Raw genomic sequence first — 17,421 nt, forward strand, 5'->3', positions numbered from 1 at the left:
GTCACTTCAGATCCAGCAATAAAGTTGTTTGCATTCAACATGTAATTCATCAGAATGAATTCATTTGTTCACGAAAAAACAAGGACTGAAAACTGTCATGAGCTTAAAAAAGAATATGTTTGTTAACACTATGTCATGTGACAGCAACTACTCAGCAATGCACCCAAGACCGACAGGTTGCCAGGGTACCCGTCTAACAGCAGCATCACGACATGGACCAGTGTACATTGATGTAAATGAACACATCAACCGACATACAAATACCAGCATGTTTGTGAGCTAGCTTAAGGATGGATCCACAGAAACTCACTGTGTCAGAATTGTCTTCTGCAGTGTCTTTTTTGCTATACATGGCACTACAGTCAAGGGTTACTCTGATCATGTCTCTGCTGGTACAAGGAGTGAGCAATTATTTGCCTGGCATGCACATAAGTGAACCCCCCAGCACCAGAGGGGCCAGTGCTGACTGAAGCTCAGGTCCCAGATGAGCATCACAGAAGCACCACTACGAGGAGCTGAGCCATCAACACAGAAGCCATTGTTCTCTTACAACTACTGGCACATTGCACTCAGTATTCAGAGGCAGAATACAGCTCAAATTGACTTAGGATTTGAGTGAACATTCAGTAGTTACAGTCAATGATTTATGTTCTGCAGGTCTTTGAATATCAGTATTAATTATTCATACTTTTTGAATTGGTTGACCAGTGACTTTCTCATTTCCTTGAGGAATTTGTTCAGGAACAATTTACTTTGTGAATCATTCAGACTTGCCAGGACATTTGTCCCCAGGTAACAGTCATTGTGTATTTATCATTATATATTCACTGAATGTTCATTGTTGCAATAAAATTTCTGGTTGTACATTAATGCCTGTGATTCTTAATTAACATGCTTGGTTCCAATTTGGTTACCACATTCAGTGGCAATGTGGATGTTGGACCTTTGAGTTTGCATACATTTCTAGTGTAGTTACCTTGTATAAAGAAGCTTTCACAAGTTTCTTAAGTTTTGGGTGTATAATTTACATATGCAATTCTACTAATTGTATGTTTCAGTTTCCAATATGGCTTTTCCCAATAGAATGTGTCTACTCAAGTACTTTTACTATTACAAAATATGCAACAGACCTAGAAACTGCTTTTGGATATTTTAGCCTGCAACAACATGGCACCAGAAATAGTTTCCAATCATCTCTTCAGGACTGATGCCATGATCTGGCCAATGCTGCCACCGTTTCCCAGCTTCTACAAGAAATTGCAACCATGGATCAACTACAATGAGTGGTCAGAAAAACATTTTGTGGCCTGTGTCATAACAAGTGACACCCATCAAATGCTTTTTTACTAGCATGTTCAGGAGCAGAAGTGTACAGACTGCTCCAGCCACTTAATCCAGTGGTGGAGTCCAGTGAACTGACATATGCACAACTTAAGGACAAGCTGGAAGACTATTTTGATTCTCAAATTCGTGCAGCAGCAGCACGCCACAAAATTTTTAGTTGCACTAAAAACATGCCCAAAGCTGTCATGAGTGGATCACAAAGTTGCAGGGATTGTCACAATATTGCATATTTCAGTGCCAAAATGCTGTCAGCAATCATGTGCAGAATACTCAGTGTGTGGTATGACCTTGGTCCATTCACCAGGTGAGGGTCTTTGAAGTGACTTACCAAAATTAAATGACACCTCTGTGGGTGGCTGTTTGCTGCTCATTTTGGCATTTGAACAATAAGACATAGTCAGTGGCCCTATAGGATCTGCTGCAGGTCTTTATGACTCAGCAACCTTAGAAGGTTGACACTGGAAACAGTCCCACGCCTCCTGGGCACATTGGGTCTCTGAGCCCCCAGAAAGTTATCCTCCTGTTCAAATTGTTTTGTAACATATAAATGTCAACAGTGTTCTTTCCAGAAGGTTAAGTGTTCACATTGTCGGAAGTTGGGTCAGAAAGCCAAGGTCTGCAATACTGTCTGCACGATGAATGTGCGTAGTATGCACCTCACAGACAAGGATACAGAAGGTGAGGTCAGCTTGTCAGGGACAGGTTTTGACATACTTCTCACGCATGCAGTCTTACTTTGTTCTACCTGCACCTTGATCTTGGAGATGTCTGTTACGGGCACCGAAGTACAATTTGCAGATGGAACTAGGTCTGCGGCCTCTCTAGCTATTTTGTAAAGTAGAGTTACATAAATGGTGCCATTGCCATATGACAATCTGAATGCACTATGTCAATACAGTTGAGCCTCCAGCATCATTCTATGTATGGCCGTGTTTACATTTTGTGCATAAGGCCTCGTTCTGTGCTGCCATGCCTGTCATCACCTCCATGATGTAACCTGATGATGCACTATCTCAGCGAAATTTATTGTTATTGAGTTAATAAAGAACATATGCAACCTAAGACTGTTTTTTAAATAGCAGCAATAATAAGGTTGCTGTACCACCATGCTAAGATGGAATGGAATAATTTTTAAAACCTTTATTGGTAATGTTGATATTATCAAACATAGGTGATATAAAACAAAACAAAAAATCTACTTGCTTATATTTCAAACTTAGCATTACATACAATCATATTTCAGGGCTACTCATCAAACCAAGCAAAAATTTTCTGAGTCCAAAGGTCCTCCAGGTTCCCCAAGGTCAGCCTCCACCAGTTTCGAATGCTGATGGTATTGTAAGTCTCTTAGAGACAGCTAAAGAGATGGAAGAGCAGTTAGCTGGAGTGATAGTGTCTTGAAAAGAGTATAATATGAACATAAATAAAAGTAAAACTAGGATAATGGAACACAGTAAAAGTAAACCAGGTGATGCTGAGGGGATTAGATTAGGAAATGAAACACTAAAAGTGAGTTTTATCATTTGGGCAGCAAAATAGCTGATAAATAGCTGAAGCACTAAGGTATAAAATGCAGACTGGCAACAGCAAGAAAAATTTATAAGAAAAAGAGGAATTTGTGAACATCTAATATCAAATTTAAGTGTTAGGAACACTTTTCTGGAGATATTTGTTTGGAGTGTAGCCTTGTGTGGAAGTGAAACATGGACAATAAGCAATTCGTGCAAGAAGAAAATATAAACTTTTGAAATGAAACCCTACAGAAGAATGCTTAAGATTAGATGGATAGATAGAATAACAAATGAGAAGGTACTGAATCAAACTGGGGAAAAAAGAAACTTATGGCACCAACTGACTAAAAGAAAGGATTGTTTGTAGGACACATTCTGGAGAATCAAGGAATTGTTAATTTGGTAATGACATTAAGTGTAACTGACAAAAATTATAGAGGGAAACCAACACTTGAATACAGTAAACAGATTCAACTGGATGTAGGTTGCAATAGTTATGCAGATATGAAAAGAGGTTCCCCCCTCTCCTTGAGACAGCACTGTTTCCATAGATTAAATTCATGACACAGTTATTACACACACACACACACACACACACACACACACACACACACGTGCGCGCGTGCACGCGCGCACGCACGCTATAAGCTATTATCCTACAAGCGCGTGCACGCGGACTGGTAAGGAGAAACATCTTTAATCTACATTTGAAAACATTTCCACTATCTGTCAGATATCAAAGAGTTTTATAACTGCATATTTCACCACTTTCTGTACCAAAGTTAGATTCATTAAAGAATAATGCATATAATGTTTCCTTCTAGTGTAGTATTTGTGAATATCTTTATTACACTCAAACTCGGATGGATTGTTGATCACATATTTCATAAGTGAATAAATGCACTGTGAGGCTGTGGTTAACATTACCAGTTGCTTACAGAGATGGCCACAGGTTTCCATGTGTGATCCCTACACATAATTCTAATTACTTTTCTTGAAGTGAATATTTTTTGCCTCAATGACATGTTACCCCAGAATATTATCCTATAAGCTATTATCCTATAAGCCATCACCACATGAAAACATCCACAAAAAAAAAATGTTAACTTAATGACCTCTATATCCCTGACGTTGCCAGCTATTCATGTGGCAAAAGTAGCTTAGCTGAACCTAAACGTTTTAGCAGGTGTCCTGTATGGCTTATTCACTTTTCATCATTATGCAGACTGAAGAACTTGGAATTTTCTACATTGCATATAATTTCTATTTGGTGCATTAGGTTAATAGGAGGTAGGTTATTTTTGACTGTACAAAATTATATGAACTGTGTTTTTTCAAAATTTAAAGTAAAACCATTCAGTAATTTTCACACAAACATCATTTACTATTTTCTTTGTTGATGATTCTTTGCTGAGCTTCACAACAATATTTGTATCATCTGCAAACAGTGCAGTTGTGCACCAATGATCGAATCTTGGGAGATTCCTATAGTAATTTTTCTGAATGAAGATGGTGTGGTATCCCTTTTTGTATTACTTGAACCATTTAGGGTGACATCACATACTGTTTCTTAAGCAAGAACAAAGTACATGCAAAACTACACATTCTATAAAATTCAACACTGTGAACCTATTACAAGTTCTGAATTGCCAATAGTCTGTCTTTCTGAATTTACATGAGAAATAACTGGCTAGAGACCATCCATTTATGTCCACAGAAATGTCATTAACACCTCTTTCTAAACTTATTTCATTTATTATTTATAGCATTGTTAGTATCACCTGCAAAACAAATGAACATAGCATCCAGTAATGTTACTGACAGAAGGTCATTAATATACACAAGAAAAGTCTGGGCCCTAAGGTGTAATCTACATCTACATCTACATTTATACTCCACAAGCCACCAATTGGTGAGTGGCGGAGGGCACTTTACATGCCACTGTCATTACCTCCCTTTCCTGTTCCAGTCGCGTATGGTTTGCTGGAAGAATGACTGCCGGAAAGCTTCCATGCCTGTTCGAATCTCTCTAATTTTACATTTGTGATCTCCTCACGAGGTATAAGTAGGGGGAAGCAATATATTCAAGACCTCATCCAGAAACACAGCCTCTCAAATCTTCTCAGGTATTGTTGAAAGGAAAGTGCAAGTATTAGTTGAGGACCAATTGGATGAAAATCAGTGTGGATTTAGGCCTCAGAGGTTGTCAGGACCAGATCTTTAGCTTACGGCAAATAATGGAGAAGTGTTATGAGTGGAACAGGGAATTGTATCTATGCTTTATAGAAGGCATATGACCGGGTTCCTAGGAGGAAGTTATTGTCTGTTCTACGAGATTATGGAATAGGAGGCAAACTTTTGCAAGCAATTAAAGGTCTATACATGGATAGTCAGGCAGCAGTTAGAGTTGACGGTAAATTGAGTTCATGGTTCAGAGTAGTTTCAGGGGTAAGACAAGGCTGCAACCTGTCTCCACTGTTGTTAATATTATTTATGGATCATATGTTGAAAACAATAGACTGGCTGGGTGAGATTAAGATATGTGAACACAAAATAAGCAGTCTCGCATATGCGGACAACTTAGTTGTGATGGCAGATTCGATTGAAAGTTTGTAAAGTAATATCTCAGAGCTAGATCAGAAATGTAAGGACTATGGTATGAAGATTAGCATCTCCAAAACGAAAGTAATGTCAGTGGGAAAGAGATATAAACGGATTGAGTGCCCAATAGGAGGAACAAAGTTAGAACAGGTGGACGGTTTCAAGTACTTAGGATGCATACTCTCACAGGATGGCAACATAGTGAAAGAACTGGAAGCGAGGTGTAGCAAAGCTAATGCAGTGAGCGCTCAGCTATGATCTACTCTCTTCTGCAAGAAGGAAGTCAGTACCAAGACTAAGTTATCTGTGCACCGTTCAATCTTTCGACCAACTTTGTTGTATGGGAGCGAAAGCTGGGTGGATTCAGGTTACCATATCAACAAGGTTGTGGTCATGGATATGAAAGTAGCTAGGATCATTGCAGGTACTAGTAGATGGGAACAATGGCAGGAGGGTGTCCACAATGAGGAAATCAAAGAAAAACTGGGAATGAACTCTATAGATGTAGCAGTCAGGGCGAACAGGCTTAGATGGTGGGGTCAAGTTACACGCATGGGAGAAGCAAGGTCACCCAAGAGACTCATGGGTTCAGCAGTAGAGGGTAGGAGTCAAGGCAGACCAAGGAGAAGGTACCTGGATTTGGTTAAGAATGATTTTGAAGTAATAGGCTTAACATCAGAAGAGGCACCAATGTTAGCACTGAATAGGGGATCATGGAGGAATTTTATAAGGGGGACTATGCTCCAGACTGAACACTGAAAGGCATAATCAGTCTTAAATGATAATGATGATGATGATGATGATGATGAATAGTTTTATGCGGAGCACTTATTCACTTCCTGTGGAACACAGTTTGGGAAACCCTGCTCTAGATTTCATCAAGTAAATCTGAGTGTGAGATCTAAAGAAAATGCATAAATTTATGTGACACAATTGTTTAATAACTCAATGTCTGGAGCTGTCTACAGGAAGAAAACATTTTTACAAAAATGTGAAATGCATGAAGGTGGCAGATGGCCACTGTGTAATGTAAAGAGTGTCAACATAGCCACACATAACCAACTGTCATGTGACACATAAATAGGTAAAATGATCGAGATAATGTTTAGCTGAACCATCAATCTGTTACTAGTATATAATATCTAGAGCAGCCAACTGAAGCAATTTAAGGTGGAATAATCACACAATCACTTTATCAGGAAGGCATATTTTTATGAAGAATCCTATGGATTAGATAAGATCAGATGTATTTTTCATTCCAATTGATCCACACTGAGGGGATCCTCTGGGACATGAAACATGTCAAAAAACAAGAATACATAATAAATATTTACAAAATAAGAACCTTCCACAAATCCGAAATGAAATTGCTCTTTTGAATGTGAAATCAGGCAAGAAAACAAAATCTTTAACATATTCACATTTAAAAGGATATAAAACTTGTCACCAAATATTAAATGTTCAATATATATAGGTGCATATGATAATTCTTAGGCTATTGTAGCCATGCATCATCAAATAAAACAAATAAAAAACGTTTTACAGCACTTATTTGCAATAATTGCATTACTCAGAAATTTTGTACAGAAGTCAGATCATACACAATATTCACATTATGTGATGTTCTCAATAACATACACACATCAATTGGTTCTGCTAAGAAATTCATCAAGGGAGTAGGAGATGTCGGCCATCAATAAATCCTTTAGACTCCTCCCAAACTAAACTTTATTATTAGTTAAACTTTCTATGGCTGCTGACATGTCATCAAAAATGTGTGTCCGAAATAGTTGTCACCTTTCTGAACCAAAGAAAGTAACTTTAAATCTTTGTCAAAGTTATTCTTATTTCTAGTATTGATTCCATGAACTGTGGTGGGGAAAAAATAGTGGCAAATTTCATTGAGGAATAAATATATTGGGAAGCAGCAGTTAGTATGTAGCAAAGCAAGCTCTGATCTCTTTATTTCCTCTCTTGTTTTGTCATGTACCTCCTTAAATTCATTTTTTCATTTCTGGCTAATTACCATTAACATACATTAGTACAATATGCATTTTCATAAAAGAGAAAGTCTGGCCCTCAGTCTTGATTCCAAACTCCGCTGGGCATTTCATGTACAATCCATCATTGTAATTTGCCCTCTCACCCATGTGCAATGGGTAGAGCATCAAAGTATTCTACTGACAACGTACTGAGATATTATTCAATCTGAAATGGACTATGGTTATATACTGTATCACAATGTGCCTAAGATTATCTCACCAAATCAGATACTCTTCAGTACAGAAATACTCTTTTAGTGGAGCAGGAGAGATACTTTTAAGTATTAGACATCTGGTTCTGTTAGATAAATTTTTCATCCAAGGCAAGACCTCCATGAATAGTACTGCCTATAAAAGTAGAGACTGAATTTACCAATTACAGAGTGCTCCCAACAGAGGAGATAAAATTCCAGCCGTCTGTAACACTTCTGACTCTTGGGCTTATACATTCTATGCAATGTTATTCAGGTTTACCTTTATTTGAATATGATCTTTACACACTCAGCTTCCAGATTCCCATCTGTTATTATAATATGACAAGCTTGATGTGTGTTAATGTAAATTTCAGATTTAATTGTCTCACTGAAGCTCAGTAGCCTGGTTATATCTGTATAAATACTTATGGATTCAGCATTGCATAACAGGAGTATACTGGATGTGCTTTTCTATGCTCTCAGATCCAAGTCATCAGAGCATACAAATTGCCTAAAAGTGCTTCAATTTTTATGATGGAGACTGCGGCAGTTTTAGACACAAGCAAGTTTGTATGTTCAATGTCCTTCTTAAAGATATCAATCATGTCCAACTCCCACAGAGCTCTTAAATATATTTAATACCAAAGACTGAATACAATAACAAACTGTTATATTTAGATGTGGTACTGGAATATGTTTGCTGTAAATGGAGAAGGCAGACAATCATTCTGCTGTGGATGCATTCCCATACAGGCATCCACCATAATAAGGAAGTTGATGTTGTAGAGAACTAAGCTACATCTATAATTACCGTATAATTACTTATGTGAGGTCAAAGAGTCATGGGAAACAACAATAGCAAGTGATGTAGATATTTGCCCCAACATACAAATGATGGATATTGTGCAGCATTACAATCTCAGATTCAAGGACATGTTCTCCTGCAGGTGAGTGTAATTCTAAGTCACAAGCTGATGTAAACCACATCTTGTTTTCATGTTCCAAATCTTACAACGAACGGAATTTTTGAAAATTTGATGAGTATGGGTTACCCTTAAGAGTATAGGGAAAAACAACAGATTTTAATAATATTCATATTTTCATTTACATGTATCAGTTATTATTAAATTGAAGAAATAGTGTGAACTGATAACACAAAAAGTCTATGTGATTCTTCAGTTTCTCCTGGCGTATTTCTTGCTCGAACAGCCAACAGGTGTAGAACTGGTCCATAGAGTCCATGATGTCGCCATCATCCTGATGAGGCATTAGTGATAGCTAACCAACTTTTTCACTTACACATATAAGATTTTCATTCTTCAGTGTCCCACAGATCCTATATGGAGTGTGATAATAAGATAAGACTAATTACAGCTTTACAGAAGCATTTATGCAGGCTTCCTTCTTGCAATCCATACACAATTGGAACAAAATGAAACCATAATATAAATCATGCTAAGTACCCCTTGCTGTGCACTTCACAGTGATTTGCAGAATGTGTATGTGGATGTTGATTTAAATAATTTAGGAGTAAAGAAGCACACACAAAAGAGAGAGGAAATTTGCTAACTTTAGATACAATCCATTCTCCATGTGCATGTGCGCGTGCATGTGCACACAAATACACAAGAAACCACACACACACACACACACACACACACACACACACACACACACACACACAGGCCTGAGCCTCTACATAGTGCCAGCTGGATGCACAGCGCTGCAATGTTAGTTCAGCAAATGAACTGTGTGGTCATTCTGGTGAAAAGCTATTTCATACTGACACAAAGAGCTGCGGAATGATTGTAGCAGAGTTGGTGTATGACACAGCTGCCTTCACAGGTGGCCCTGCCTCTGATGGGGCAGGATAAGCCTGTGACCAGGTTGGATTAGGGAGTGCTGGATGAGTTTCGCACCTGGGTATTCCACAGGGGTACGACCCCAGTAGCAAGAGTTTGAGAATTCGACTGGCATAGGAATGGACTGAGATGTTATGCAGTTTGGGTGGGTGATGGAATACCACTTTATGATGTGTGAGAAGAATCTTGGGTAGGATGTCCCTCATTGGAGGGCATGATAATGTATAATCAAAAATCACGGCAAAGAATGCCGTTAAACTGTTCTAGTCCAAGATGATATTGAGTGATGACAATTTTTGGCACTGCCAAACTGTTTTCAGAAACAAAATTGATGATGCAGTGACACAACATGCAGCTGGGCACAACATGCTCAGTTTCAATGGCTGCTTCACAACCCGAGCCATCTGGATCTGTCCCTTCACCACCAGCTTTCCTGAACAGTGTATATGGGGGTTATCCTTGTAACACATTCTTTGCTTCCTCCTGACCTGTCTCCATTAACACATTGTCTGCACATCCTTCAACAGTTTGCCCTTCCACTGTCATATAATCCACTCCCAATTAACAGCTCCATGTCAACTTCAACATGCACTGCTCACCACTGGCTCTAGCACCTGTGCATTACATGCCTAGCCCTTACACCTGCCATCCTTCACACCCACATTCCCAGCCAGCAAATCGGCTGCCCATTCCATGCAACCTCCAATCCCTATCCTTGCAGTCTCTCTCTCTCTAGCCATCCCACCCAACAGAACACCCACCTTACCAAGTCCACCTGTCGAAATGCAATCTTGGCAATTTGCATCCACCCAGCACTATGTAGGGCCACAGGCATATGTGTGCACGTGCACATGTTTTGTGTATTTGTACTCTAGCTGGACAGAGGATTAATTCCAAAAGCTAACAAGTTTTATTTCTCTTTAGTCTGTGCCTGTCAATGACTAAATGCTTCTGCTATTTGGCCAGTGGTCTCCATTACTCCTAAATTATTTGTATTCTACCAGAACTCTCATAATGTATGGATGTAGATTTGCTTTTATAGCACAGAAATGGTCCTTTTCCAGACAACAGTTCCTACTCAAAATGGTATTTGCACTTTCCACAACAAAATGTCCTCAATACTTGCATCTATATCTGTACTCTGCAAACCACCATGAAGTTCATGGCAGAGGCTAGGTCCCATTTTACCAGTTATTAGGGTTTCTTCCTGTTCGGTTTACCTACGGGGCATGGGAAGGATGATTGTCTGAATGCCTCTGTGCATGCTGTGATTAATCTAATCTTATCCTCACAATCTCTATGTGAGCAATACATAGGGGGTTGTAGTATATTCCTAGAGTAATTATTTAAAGCCGGTTCTTGAAACTTTGTTATTACACCTTCTAGGTATGGTTTATGTCTATTTTCAAGAGTCTTACAGTGCAGTTCCTTCATTATCTCTTTGACACACTCCCATGGATTAAACAAACCTGAGACCATTCATGCTGCCCATCTCTGTATATGTTCAATATCCCCTGTTAGTCCTATCTGGTACAGATCCCACACACATGAGCAATATTCTCGAATCAGTCACACGAGTGATTTCCAAGCAATCTCCTTTGTAGAGTGACTCCACTTCCCCAATATTCTACCAAAACACTAAAGTCTTCCACTAGCTTTACCCACAACTGAACCTACATCATCATTCCATTCCATATCCCTACAAAATGTTACCCCAAGTATCTGTATGAGTTGGTCGATTCCAACAGTGACTCATCAATATTATTTTCATAGGACACTATGTTTTTTTCATTTTCTGAAATCCAAAATTTTATATTTCTGAACATTTAGAGCACGTTGCCAATCTCTGCACCACGCTGAAATCTTATCAAAATCTGACTGAATATTTATGCAGATTCTTTCGGATAGTACTTCATTACAGATGATTGCATCATCTGAAAAAAGCAAGATTTTACTATTAATACTGTCTGTAAGGCCATTAATATAAAGATGAACAGCAAAGGTCCCAACACACTTCCCTGGGGCACACTCGAAGTTACTTGTACATATGACCATGACTCTCCATCCAGGATAACATGCTGTGTCCTCCCTACCAAAAATTCCTCAATCCAGTCACAAATAGCTCTTGATATCCTCTGTGATCATACTCTTGACAGTAAGTATAGGTACAGTACTGAAATCAGGAAATGCTGCATCTATCTGCTTGCCTTGATCCAAAGCTTTCAGTATGTCATGTGAAAAAAGTGCAAGTTTGGTTTCACATGATCAATATTTTAGAAATCCATGCTGGTTGGCATTGAGGAGGTTATTCTGTTCAAGATAATGTCTTATGTTTGAACTCAGTATATATTCTAAGATTCTACATCAAATCGATGTCAAGGATACTGGACGATAGTTTTGTGGATCACTTCAAGTACCTTTCTTGTAGACGGGAGTGACATGTGCCTTTTTCCATGAACTGGGCATTGTTTTTTGTTTGAGGGATCCATGATGGATTATAGTTATAAGAGGGGCTAAATCAGCCAAAAATTCAATATAGGGTCTGATAGGGGCTCCATCCGTCCCTCGAGCTTCGTTCAGTTTTAATGATTTCAACTGTTTCTCAACACCACTGACACTAATACTTATTTCATTCATCTTTTCAGTGGTATGAGGACTAAATTAAAGCAATTCTTCCGGATTTTCCTTTGTAAAGGAACATTTGAAAATGGAGTTAAGCATTTCAGCTTTCGATTTGCTACCCTCAATTTTAGTCCCTGTCTCATTCACTAGGGACCGGACACTAACTTTGGTCCCATTACCAACCTTTACATAAGACAAGAATTTCTTTGAGTTCTGTGAAAGTCACTTGACAATATTCTGCTATGATAATCACTGAAGGCATCATGCGTTGCTCTCTTGACAGCCAAACAGGTTTCATTCAGCATTTCTGTCTATAGCCTATGCTTTGTTTTACACCTGTTATGAAGTTATCTCTGTTTCTTTATAAGTTTATCTCTGTTTCTTTATAAGTTTCTGCACATACTTACACAGTATTTCATAATATTGTGTCAGTATTAAACATTTTAAAATGCCCAATAAAACAAGCAGTCAAAGAAGCAGCAACAAGAATGTTAATGAAAAAGTAACCATTACACATAATGAGAAAATTCTCTGTGGGAACAGGTTTGTGAAGTGGCTTCTATTAAGTGTAGCTTTTATGATTATAGAAAAGGAATATTAGAAGATTTCTAAAACTGTATTTACAAGCTTCTGAATTGTATATGTGGAGGGAAATAAAATGATTTGCAAAGAAAAAGTAAGAACTGAGAAGATGTAAAAAACATTAAAGTGGACACGTAAATACCAAGAGCTGTCAACAGCAGGGAATAAAATTGGTTGTGGTACTGAGAGGGAATGGAATACAAGATGTAGGACACAGTAAAAGTAATAGTAAGCAGACAAGATCATAAGAACCTTATCAACCAGAAGAGTCAGCATTGAGAAGAGATCGGAGTCATATGTAGGTAATGGAGTTAATTAAAGTAAGTCTCAAAACAACTTAGAGTACAACATGATGATGCAACCTCTTAGAACTCTAGTGGAATTGTGTTAGAAACATCACTCTAGAAATGAAATAGTCAGACATTGAGAATGACGTCAACCAAAATACTTAAGTTTTTCATTGAAAGACAATTAGAAGGAAAATAAAAAACTGAATAAGTAGTCAGAACAAGGGAAGTGTAGAAATATTTATCCAAGAAAAATCTTATAAGGGAAATGGATAGAGATACAAGATAATACTGTCAGTTTCATCATACAGACCTATGTCTACTCTTGGGGAGGCTATATGACGGCAATGAGAATTTCTTTCTTTACTAACCTTTGTGATTATAGTGAATTTTGTGAACATTTCCTGGCCTCTTAAGTTGATATACAACAGCTTATTTAAGTTAGTTAGTGGGCATATCAGTGAGACTTTTTCTGTATCAGTTCATGGTGATCAAATTTGCACTAAACACTAAAACTGGCTTAAATCTCATCTGAAGCAGTAGCTTATAAATACTTCTGGAATTTCAGTTTAGGTGTCCTATTTACACCTACAATGTGACTGTTTTGTTTTATTCATGCAGTACGGTATAAAGAAAATTAAGTAAAAAAACTGAATAGCAACAAAAGTACATGAGTTACTTTTAATCATTAGTCTGATGGTTTCAACCCCAAAGTTCATTAATTAAATAGAATGACTTCAGCACTAGTGTTAAAATTATATCTGTGTTATTTGTCTGTATAGAATATCTTATGAAACAAGCCGAGAAAGCAGTCCCCTTATCAATGGAGTTCCATGATTAATGTATTTGGTCTAAATCATACCTGTTTTATCTATGTAGCCTGTCATCTACTGTAACCCAGATTTTGTAGAAATCACTTTCAGGTTTACCTCGTTCGGTCCTGCAATTAAATAAAGTCTAGCTTTAATGTTTCTGAAATTTCTTTTTGTAGGAATTACAGGGTGTGGGGCGGGAACTTCCTTATTTGAAATGCACGCCACACAGCAGCCGTTACTCATTTTTGTGTGAGGTTGAGCACATTCAAAAGGGTAGGATCTAATTTTTGTTTTTAAGGTTAGTTTAGTAACAATCATGCAGTGGATGAGAGAGGAGTGCACGTTTGCCATGGCAATGTACTTTTCCAATGACCACTGAAAATTGCTTGTTATGTTGGTGGATATGTTTATGGATACTGGGATTGTGCAGAAAACAAAACCAGGACCTTCAAGGCGTACCAGGACACTATAAAACATCAAGAAAGTAAGGCTGGTGATTTCGAATTCCCCCATGTGATCCGTACACAAACATGCAGCTACTCTTGCAATTTCTGATTGCAAAGTGAGATAATATTTCATGAAGACTTGACATTTCATCCATACAAAATGGCAATGGTGCACACAATCTATGTTATTTTGTTTCGTGAAAAAATGCATGTGAACTCTTGATCAAAGACCTGCCTCATGATGTCCTTGTGTTCTCTAGCATCAATGCTCTTTCATATGTCTGGATACGTGAATAAAGAAAACATGTGATACTAGAGAGGCATCAACCCCCAAGAACTTCATGAGCAGCCCCTGCTTACAGAGTAGGTGAGTGGTATGCATTATCCAAAATTCAAATTATTGGCCCATTGTGTTTGAAAGAGGGTGACAGGGCAGTTATGGTCACTTCTGATTGTGTCATGTGATTGAGGAGTTTTGCCTTCCCAAATTTGAAGAAATGGATGTGAGGGATATCTGATTCCAACAAGATGGCATCACAGCTCACATACCATGAATGTCAGTGACTCTCATGCATGAACACTTTCCCAACCATCTCACCTCTTTGCGGGCTGATGTACATTGGCCAGCACATTCACCCCAAGAACTTCATGAGCAGCCCCTGCTTACAGAGTAGGTGAGTGGTATGCGTTATCCAAAATTCAAATTATTGGCCCAGATTCAGTCCCTCCTACTTTATCTTTTGGGACACTCTTAAACCATTGGTGTATAACAATGTCCACAGACCCTGAGTAAGCTGTAGAACAATATTTATGCAGCTGTTGCCAGCATAGACAGAAGCATGCTGAACAAAGTGGACCGAAACTTCTGAATCTGACTCTCCAAATGTGCTGAGCAGAATGGAGGCCACCTTCAATATGTTATTTTCAAAACATAATGAAATAAAACTTGAAAAGTACCTCTGTGTAAAAAAACAGAGAATTAAATTGATATCTCCAATACTTTCAGTTATATGATTTTTCAAAATAAGGAAGTTCCTCTACCACATCCTGTGTTTTACTTTAATGTGATATATCTTCTGGATCTTAAAACTAAAAAGGATACAAAGATAAAACAGAAAAGTGTGAAGAAAATAAAGTAATTAAAATTTATGCAATATAATCACTTATATTCAGTACAATCTATATATGACTATTCTGCAGTGGTTACTGAGAAGTCAGTGACCATTCAGAGAGAACCAGTATTTTTTCTTCATTTTAGGAACATCAGAAATGGGTCAGTCTTGTTGGCAGTGGTACTTTCTCAGGATTTTTTTTTTAACCAGGTCAAAATGTGCACATAATGACCAATAAATCTTCCATTGAAAGAATCATACCATTTGAAAACAGGTAATTTAATGTATATCATGAATTTTAGTTGAATAAAAACAAAACTAAAGATTTTGTGGCACTTGTCTCCCTTCATAAATGATTCTAGCGCCACTGAACCACTCAAGCACCAACAGTCAACTTTTTAGAAAGTAAAGAAACTGTTAATACTTTGATTATTAAGGTTTGTAATTAAAAACTAACTTTTGCAACTGCTCAGTAGTGACTGAGGAAACAAACCACAGCATCATGTGATGAAACTTTAAGAGTGTAAAACAAGATCATCATATTTTTCAAGAACACACATGCACATCTGCAAATAGCTGTACTAAAGATAACTAACAATTAAAAATATTAAATCATGATTGTAAAATGAGAAACCATTGCTGATTTATCACAATGACTAAACAGTGACAAGACTTCATTGCATTCTGAAATATTAAGTTTCTGAAACCACAGTATAGTTACATGTAGACTATATGTCCTTCTTGCTGAAGGAGATGGTCATCTCCTGAAGGCTTTAAAATTCCTCATAGGTAATCCATCTAACAATTTCTAAAATGTGAGAGAGTTCTCTGCATGAAATTCCAATGTATTTCTCATAGAGCACACAGTCAACCCACAGGGTTATTTCTGCTCACAACTGCCAAATACACAGCCCAGGTGCATGGACGAAGATGTGCACAAATGCAACTCCCTCATCCCCCACCCCCAACTCTTCCTTCCTCTCTTCCTATTTCACACAAATGCTGCTCTAAATTATGTTGGGACAGGGGGTGGTAGAAAGAAATAAGTATGGTAAGGTGAGGAAGAGGCGCAAGGGAAGAGAAAAATAGGGATACATCCTAGAAGTGGAGAGGTTTGTATCAGAAGTAGAATTACACCAAAGAAAAATAGTTCGTTTCAGTATTCACAGCTTACTGCTCCTTATGTCAAGCCACTGCTCCTTTTATTTACACTAGGTCTTCTGCTTCAGCAGCAGAGTCACTGGATATTATGCACCTGAAGACAGTGTGCCTGCTTCCAAGGCTGCTGCATCTGCCTCTTTGTTTCAATATTCTCCAATAGGCCATCATGCCCTAGTAACTATTAGAATATCACTTACTTCCCTAGATGTTGCTGTCCAAGGATAGTGTCCTGAATGGACTGGACTTGTTGCTCTGCTGCATACATCCACTGGATGGCTGAAAATGAGCTTAGGTAATCGGAACAGATGTGGAATTTTATAACTCGAAGTTAACACATCTCCTTTAGTGCCCACATGACAATTTGCATGCATGGGTCGTAAACTATAAAGTGTATGGTAATCAGATCTTAATGAGAAAAATAGGGCAAACCACACAGTAGTTCACATAATTCTGCAGTCTGGACACAGAAGCATATAGTTGCAGTGCTTGCTCACTATGTCTTTTAATGATGTGAAAACATTATTGGGATTACATTGCTTCTTGTTATGTACTAACTTTAAAGTCACCATTAGCTTCTTCTGCGACCAGGATCATAGCCCAACCCAGAACTAGAGAATAATCTGTAGTTGATCCACACCAAATGGCACAAAATATGTTCTCACACAGATACCGAATGGCTTCGTTGCTCATAAATGGTCCGCAAATACATGAGTGCTCATTACATATGGTAAAAAACTGCTCCAGGATTACATATGCAGAAAAAACGTTTATAAATCAATCATTTACATATCCTGAAAGCTGCCCTGGCCCCTTAAAAGTGAATATAAAGCTATTGGTGCTGT

The 17,421-nt window shown here is 38.0% G+C and overlaps 1 protein-coding gene across 1 annotated transcript in view; it reads right to left on the reverse strand.

The window, feature by feature from the left end:
• Positions 1 to 17,421, reverse strand: part of LOC124594159 (G-protein coupled receptor GRL101-like) — a 324,101-nt gene that overhangs the window by 76,502 nt on the left and 230,178 nt on the right. The gene's annotated exons all lie outside the window — the stretch shown is intronic.

Source organism: Schistocerca americana, chromosome 2 (genome assembly GCF_021461395.2).
Source record: "Schistocerca americana isolate TAMUIC-IGC-003095 chromosome 2, iqSchAmer2.1, whole genome shotgun sequence".
Lineage (NCBI taxonomy): Eukaryota > Metazoa > Arthropoda > Insecta > Orthoptera > Acrididae > Schistocerca > Schistocerca americana.